Consider the following 8788-nt stretch of genomic DNA (forward strand, 5'->3'; position numbering starts at 1 on the left):
TGCTGATGGGCACTTAGGCTGTTTTTACAAATCTTAGCTATGGTAAATTGTGCTGCTATGAACATAGGGGTGTGTATATCCTTTCTGATTCGTGTTTCTAGTTTCTTGGGATATATTCCTAGAAGTGGGATCACTGGGTCGAATAGGAGTTCCATTTTTATTTTTTTAAGGAAACTCCATACTATTTTCCACAGTGGCTGCACCAGTCTGCATTCCCACCAGCAGTGCATGAGGGTTCCTTTTTCTCCGCATCCTTGCCAGCACTTGTCGTTTGTTGATTTGTTGATGATGGCCATTCTGACAGGTATGAGATGGTACCGCATTGTCGTTTTGATTTGCTTCTCTCGGATGATTAATGACTTTGAGCATGTTTTCATATGTCTCTTGGCCTTCCTTATGTTCTCTTTCGAAAAGTATCTATTTAAGTCCATTGCCCATCTTTTGATTGGGTTGTTTATCTTCCTTTTGTTAAGTTGTATGAGTTCCCTGTAAATGTTGGTGATTAAGCGCTTATTGGTGATAATATTGGCAAATATGTTCTCCCATGCAGTGGGCTTTCTTGTTGTTTTGTTGATGGTTTCTTTTGCTGTACAGAAGCTTTTTATTTTGATGTAGTCCCATTTGTTTATTTTCTCTTTAGTTTCCTTTGCCCTAGGAGCTGTATCGGTGAAGATATTGCTTCACATATGTCTGAGATTTTGCTGCCTGTGGATTCCTCTAGTATTTTTATGATTTCCTATCTTATGTTTAAGTCCTTTATCCATTTTGAGTTTATTTTTGTGTATGGTGTAAGTTGGTGGTCTAGTTTCATTTTTTTGCATCTATCTGTCCAATTTTCCCAACACCATTTATTGAAGAGACTGTCTTGACTCCATTGTATGTTCTTGCCTCCTTTGTCAAATATTAATTGAGCATAGTGGTTTGGGTCGATTTCTGGGTTCTCTATTCTATCCCATTGGTCTATATGTCTGTTCTTGTGCCAGTACCAGGTAGTTTTGAGAACAGTGGCTTTATAATACAACTTGATATCTGGTATTGAGATCCGTCCTACTTTGTTCTTTCTCAGGATTGCTGCAGCTATTCAGGGTCTTTTTTCATTCCAGATGAATTTTTGGAGAGTTTGTTCTAGGTCTGTGAAATGTACTGTTGATATTTTAATGGGGAGTGCATTGAATCTATAGATTGCTTTGGGTAGAAGGGACATTTTGATGATATTGATTCTACCAATCCATGAACACGGTATGTTCTTCCATCTGTTTATGTCTTCCTCTCTTTTTTCAGTGTCCTGTAGTTTTCCAAGTACAGGTCTTTTACCTCCTTAGTTAAGTTTATTCCTAGGTATCTTAATTTTTTTGGTGCGATGGTAAATAGGATTGTTGTTGTTTTTTAAAATCTTTCTTTCTGTAAGTTCACAGTGTTGATTTTTAAATGTATTAAATTAAGCAGCCAACCAAGCCACCGTTCTGATAAAAGAAAAATCCATTAGAAAAGAATTAGGTCACTCATTATGAGTTAACATAAACCAGAAGTGAAACTGCAACAGTGCCCAGGATAACAACAGGGGTTTGCGTAAGGCTTAGAAATCCCTTCCTTGCAACACTCCTTGGCCAGTATGCGCTCTTGTTTTTCCTGGTAAAGCCCAGCCCCCATTATCTACCTATTTCTCTCTCTCAGAACAACTCAGCAAAATAAACTTTTGGTTTGTTTGTTGACAACATTATTTCACACAGATATCAAACAGGCCCAAAACAAACAAACAGCAACTTCACAGACTAAAAATTGGGGGGGTGGGGCTTGTATCTTTGGCCTTTTCAACCATCTCACATAAAATAACTGCTTATAGTACAACCAGGTGCATACATACAAAACGTTACTGGAATGCTTGGGATAAAATTGTTGTTGTTGTTTTTTTTATAAGGTTGGCTTTTTTTCTCCTTTCAGATGATAATGAACATGGTTGCACACAGGTAAAGTAGGGCAGAGGAAGCTTCAAAGGCTAGTTTAATCATCCAAGATCATTAAAAATGGCTGACCCCCTAACGATTTGTACAAAAATATAAAATGTAAGTAAAAAACACAAACAAAACTTTTCTTTTAAAAGTATTTTTAAGAATTAAAAAAGCAAGATCTTGGAAGTTTTGGTCTTTTCCTCCTCTTGTAAATTCATAGCATGGTTTTGGTTGGGTGGGGAGAGAGCATGTCATCTGTGGGTGAAGCTGCCTTTGATGGGGAGGGGGTGTGGGGGGAGGGAGACTCCCTACGTGAAAATGACCAGATTCTAAGAAGGGAAGTGGAGAGTGAATAGGTCACAGTGCCCTTTTGTGTTTTTTGAAATTTAACTTTTTGGTTTGTGCTGTCTAGTCATCCTCATCAGTCTGCTGCTTCTTCAACATCACCATCCTCATCATCTTCAGCTGTCCGTTTGCCCTTCGCTGCCTCAGCCTCCTCATCTTCATCTCCATCCTCTCCCTCCCACCTTCCTCCTCTTCTGCATCTACCTTATTGTCAGTCTCCTTCCCTGCTACCTGCTTCTCTTCAAACTTTCTTTGCTGAGTGTGCTTTACTGCCAAAAGTCTAACAATTTTTAATACTAAAGTGGGAAGATAGCTAGGAGATGTAAATTTTGCTGACAGGGAAAAGGCCAAGTAAGAACTTGCATGTAAATCAGCCTGCTAGTTAGGTCAATGTCCCCACCCATTAATCTACATATCTGGAGTGTGACTGGAGCAGCAATTTGAACGCTCAACTGGCCTGGTTTCTACAGATTATGGAAAGCTCTTGGGACACAAGTGCATTGACGTGGGGCCCGCTGCCTCATGATCTTCTCACCCTTGTTACCTTGTAATAATTATTTACTCATGACAGTGAGCAGTCACTGAATATTCCGGGTTTAGTAACAACTGTGTTACTAAACTTATAATGTTTATTGCCAAACAGAAATGCTTAAAACACCCAGCAGAGATAGGCAATCTGAAAATCTCAAGTCAAAAAGTCTCTTTTCTGCAATAATTAACAACTTGTGCCAAGTCCGTCCTCCCTGCTTTTCCTCACGTGATTCTCCCCACTCCATGCTGCAGAGGTGGCCTGACCCAACCAGACCGCATGCACCTCCCAGTCTCGCCTGGGGGTGGGTGGGCAGGGAGCTCCAGCTCTGAGGCAATCTCTCCTAGGTTCACGCCCTGGTTCTTCCCCTTAACCAACCGTGTGACTCCGGGAAGTTCCTTTACCTTCTCCAGAAAATGCAACAATACTTCTCGGGGTGGTGGTTTGGAGTTACATGCTCAATAAAAATTACTATTGTTCTTGGTTATTCTAGGAGAGTAAAAATCCCATTCCCTTTCCTCTGAATGAAATGCATTTCATAATCTAGCACTTATAAACTCTCTTGTATTTTTGCTCATGGTTTCATGTGTGGTTGTCTTAGATCCTCAGTTAGCTTAAACCCTCCATGGGGAGGAGAGAGGAAAGGTTTTGTCTCTTTGCATATCCACTGGCTCATGGAGCAACACCACACAGGTTTTGAATGTAATAGTTTATAGGCAGCTGGGTTTGTTGACATCACTGTTTTCAGTTCCATTAGGTTGTGGTAACAGGTTCAGGCCAGGTGACTAGGATGTAGGGACATTTTGATTGGGCTGTTGGATTTGTGTAACTGTGACTGACCACTGCGTGCGGGTTGCCTCCTTGCATCATGAGTTCAGTTTCTCAGAAGGTGGAAAGCCCTTAATTACTTTACCAATCAAAACAGAGGACTTTCCATGCAGTCTAATATGTGAAATTTCTATTACTCATCTCAGTCACCGACACCCAGCTGCCATGCCAGAAGCTTGAGACATCCTTAACTCTTCTTTCTTTGGCTCCCTCACATCTATATTGATATTGTCAGCAAGACCAGCAGATTCTTCCTTTTCCATGATGGGTTCTCTTTTCACTCCAGGCTTTAGTTCAGGTTGCCATCATCTCTTATCTGGATCTTCATAATAACTTCATAGTAGGTCTCCTTGTTGCTCCTAATTTATTTGCTGCTGTCTGTTATATTTCTGGTCAAACAACCATCTGATTAGGTTATTCTCCTTTTTAAAATCTTTTAACGATTCACCGTTATTGACAGAAAAAAAAATCCCCTCCCCTATGGAGTCCACACCATCAAATCCCTATCTCCCTTCCCATCATTTTCCCCCTCACACCATCATGCCAGTTACAACTTGCAGGCTCTGTGCTCTTTCAAGCTTCCATGCTTTTAAATATATTGCTTGTTTGTTTTTTGTCCTGGAATGCCCTTCTTCATTTCTCTTTTTATCAGGAAGGACAACATAGTGCTTTGGAACAAAGGCTCTAGGTCAGATACCTTCATTTGAATCCCGAGTCTTCTGCTTGTTAACCAGGATGTTGGGCAAGTTATTTAACCTCTCAAGCTTCACTTTTCTCATCTATAAAATTGAGATAATAACTACCACCTCCAAGGGTTAGTGTAAAGATTGAGTAAGAAAGTACATGTGTTACACTTAGTGGTACTGGCACAGAGTGAAGGCCCAATAAATGTTAGCTATTGCTACCACTTGAAATTCAAGTGTTATTTGAAGTCATTGCTCTCTTGACTTCTGTGATAGGCACAGGGATGGCTCCCCAAAGATGTCCACCCTAAATCCTGGGACCTACAAATATGTTATTTACATAGTAAATGGACTTTGCAGATGTGATTTAATTAAGGATCTTAAGATGGGAGAATATTCTGCATTTTTCAGGCGGGTCCGAAGTAATCACAAGAGTCCTCATAAGAGGAAGTCAGGGCAGTCAGAGAGAGGAGGAGAAAGTAATGTGATGATGGAGGATTGGAGTGATGCAGCCATGAGCCAAAGAATGCTGGCAGCCTCTGAAAGCTGGAAGGGGTAAAAATTGTATTCTTCTCAGCAGCCTCCAGAAAGAACCTGGTCAACAGCTTGATTTCAACCCTTAAGAGTAATTTCTGACTTCTGACCTTCAGAACTGTGAGAAAATACATTTGTGTTGAGTTAAAACACTAAGTATGTGGTAATTTGTTACAGAAATGGGGGTCTCTCTCTCTCTCTCTTTCTCTCTCTCATGCCCACACTTTTCCCCACCCACTGCTTTTCTCAGTGTTCACTTTCTCTGAAGCACACCAGGGCTTTTCCCACTCTACTTCCCCCAAGCGCATATATCCTTGCTTCCTTTCTCCTAAGTTCCAAGGACCCTTCTACCTCTGTAACTTGTTTCATGAGCCCACACAGCCCAGCTGGCTCACTTCTTCCATGGCTCATTTCTTTTATCTCTGTGTCTTTCTAAATACAATTTTGCTTATATTTGAGTCTTGGATCTGAATTCTTTCTTAGCTAGAACTCAAATACCGATGTTGCTGAACTGAGGTCCAATTGCCAGTAACATTCTGGTGCCATTTTGCCGCCAACAGAACCAGCCTATGATCTGTGGTATGGGCATCTGTCCTCTGAGGGCCACACCTTCTCTTTATTCCCCTCTCCATATACCTTCTCCTATGGATTTAAAATGGGTGAAGAACAATCAGCTTCTTCAAACAACTGAAGAAAACTCAGAAAAAGTATGAAAGAAGGAGAGACTGTCAGGAAGCCAGAGAACTCCAAAGAGGTCAAAGGAAGTGAGCCTTTTTGGACAAGAGCATGAATAACAACCAGAAGGTCAGAGGAAATAATGATGGAGGGCCTGCAATGGGAAAAAATATTTTTGTTGTAGCAGTAATAGGACACAAATAAAACTTCCTAGAAAGATGGCTGAACCCCATAGCACTTACATGTAGGTATGTCATTTTTAATTCACAGGTCTCCTTCCTTAGACTGTGTGTTTCTTAGGAGCTGCTGCTGCTTATTAGTATTTGAAACCACTGCCTATCCCCACCTCTACATTCCTAGCACAAAGCCCGGCACATTCTTAAACTCCAATCAATATTTGATGAAGGAAAGACTATGGTCTCAAATGTGATTTTTGTTTTGATTGGATTCAGCTCATGGCAAAATGGAGGGACCAGTCATGGATTCTCAAATAATGTTTTGTCTCTGACAAGCATGGGTATGGGAGATGTGTCAGGGGAAATGGTTGAAAACAGGTCTGCAGGTTGTTGTAGAAAAAGGGAAGTGACTATAATTGAAGGTGTGCCTGGCCCTGGACTACTTTGTATGATGAATATTTCATTGGGTTCTGGTCTCTGCTTCTCAAAGATATGATAGAGCTAGAAAAGATCCAGAGAAGGACATTAAAAATGATCAAAGGCAGAAAGAAGTATATAGGGTGATAAAAAATGATTCAGTTTGCAAAAAAAGTTAGTCTTAAACTCATAAAGAATCATCATGGATTATTTACTCAACTCCTAAAAAAATAGAAATAGGTAACATTGCTTGAAGCCTGACAGACCTTCCAACAAAAATAAAAGGAAATGCCTCTTTATATAGCATGCATTACGATATAGAATCCGTGACTCCAAGGGGCTGTGCATACTGAAAATGTGAATATTGCAGGCAGAGTTGCATTAAGGGTCAAGCCAACCAGGCAGTTGCCCAAGGTGTCTCTGAGAGACACAAATCATTGCTGAATACATTAGAATATGGTGTCTGCAAAGTCAGGTTTTCTACATACAGCTTCTTACAATTTTACATCTGTAAAATTTGCCTTGACCTGTTAAAGTAAACAGTGCACTTGAGTGGAATTTAAAGACAAGAAAAACAAAAATCTCCTCACCACTTTTATTCACCTTTGGAATGCTTTGGGATTGCACATATAAGCAGCTTCATCAACTAAACTCCTGGATTGAATAAAAGGGATGGCCATAGTTAATCAGAAAAAAGTAATTTATTTCTTATCTACATTTTAACCTCTGTAATATACACTGAGTGACCAGATTATTATGATCTCTGAATGCATAATCATCTGGCCACTCAGTGTATATCTATGTCTATGTCTATGTCTATGTCTATGTCTATGTCTATGTCTATGTCTATGTCTATATCTATCTATATCTATATCTATATCTATATCTATATCTATATCTATATCTATATCCATATCTATATCTATATTAGAGGCCTGGTGCATGAATTCGTACATGGGTGGGGTCTGACCAGCCTGGCCAGGGGGAGGGAACATGGGTGGTTGGCCGGCCTGCCTGCTGGTCAAACTCCTGGTCGAGGGGAAAATTTGCATATTAGCCTTTTATTATATAGGATATACACTGAGTGGCCAGATTATTATGCATTCAGAGATCATAATAATCTGGCCACTCAATGTATATTATATAAAGTTCCCTGGTTTTAAAAAAATCATAAAAGGAAGCTGTAGAGAGAATAAGAATCACAGAAAAGTGGGAATTATTGGGCTGATTTTTGTCCAGGACAGGTAACTTTACATTGACTAGTGGAAATGAAAGACCAAATTAATCTTAAGTAAATAATTTTTATTGATAAACTACCACTTAATACGTTTTCCATTTAGGAATGTTGAACAAGTATTTCAAGAATATTGTTTTGAGGGGCTTCCATTCTGGGGAGCTGAGGTTCTCAATTATATCCTAACTGTAGGCTTAGAAAAGACTTGCAAAAATTCATACCAAATTATAAATGGTAACTTAGAAGTTTCTAGATAATAGCAATCCTTGGTCAAGCCAGCCTACCAGATTGTGAACGAATGAGCAGGAGTGTGTGTGAAAGTTCTTTGAAATTTATCATTGCTGTGCTATGTATATACTATTGGCCTCTTCCCTGCTCCATCTCGCCTACCTGCTGTGCTCATTATGATATCGCCAGACTGTCCCAGTCACAGGGAAGCTATGGCCTTGTCTGTTAAAGAGACCCTCCCAACATGGTAGTCGGGAAATGGTCCCTTGTGCCTGCATGGTTGGTGATTGATAGCCACCCAGTTCCCATCATGATTGTGAGGGCATCTCTTCTATGCCTGGTATTCTACAGCCCAGGCTGCAGGGACTAGAGCCTGGGTTGAACTCTGGCTGACAGGCTGTCAAAACTGGTTCTACCAACCTTGCACCTGATTCTCATTCTCAGCAGGCCCCTTCCCCTGAAACTTGACCCCATCTGTAATCATCTTTCTTATGCCCCAGGCCCTCCTGAGTTGTTACCTTGAGGAACCCCAAACAAAGCAGAGAAACAGGATTTTGAGATCTAGTACCTCCTCCATCCTTCAGATGGAGAGCCTTCCTAGAGATGTTTTGGCTGGAGTTGTCTTGGGTCATTTCCTTGCCCTTTCGAACTGCTCTAGCCAATGACTGCCAGATTCTAGCTGTTGTCCTCTCCTTCCCTCCCAGCCTAGGGGCCTTCCCAACATGTTACTTACCTAGGGTTTTGTTCTATATTGTAAATTTAAAATACATAATGTTTAATATATATAAATATAAACTTTTTTGAGGTAGTTTAAATGAAGGGAAATAACCATTGCTTCTCATAATCTACCCCATAGTATAATTTTCAAAAGAAAAATCATGTGGTTGAGAATGTAAACTAGCTCAGTTGCTTTGGAAAAGAGTATGACACTTCCTCACAATGTTAAACATAGGGTTATCTTATGACCCAGCAATTTCATTCCTAGGAACATACCCAAGAGAAACAAAAATTTGTATCCACACAAAAACTTGTAAACTGGGGAGAAACCAAGATGGTGGCATAGGTAAGCACCTAAACTGCTACCTCGCACAACAATTTCAAAACTACAACTAAAAGACAGAACGGACACCATCCAGAACCACAGGAAAGCTGGCTGAGTGAAAATTCTACAACTAGAAGGAAAGAGAAAA

This window comes from Plecotus auritus, assembly GCF_963455305.1.
Source record: "Plecotus auritus genome assembly, chromosome: 4".
Lineage (NCBI taxonomy): Eukaryota > Metazoa > Chordata > Mammalia > Chiroptera > Vespertilionidae > Plecotus > Plecotus auritus.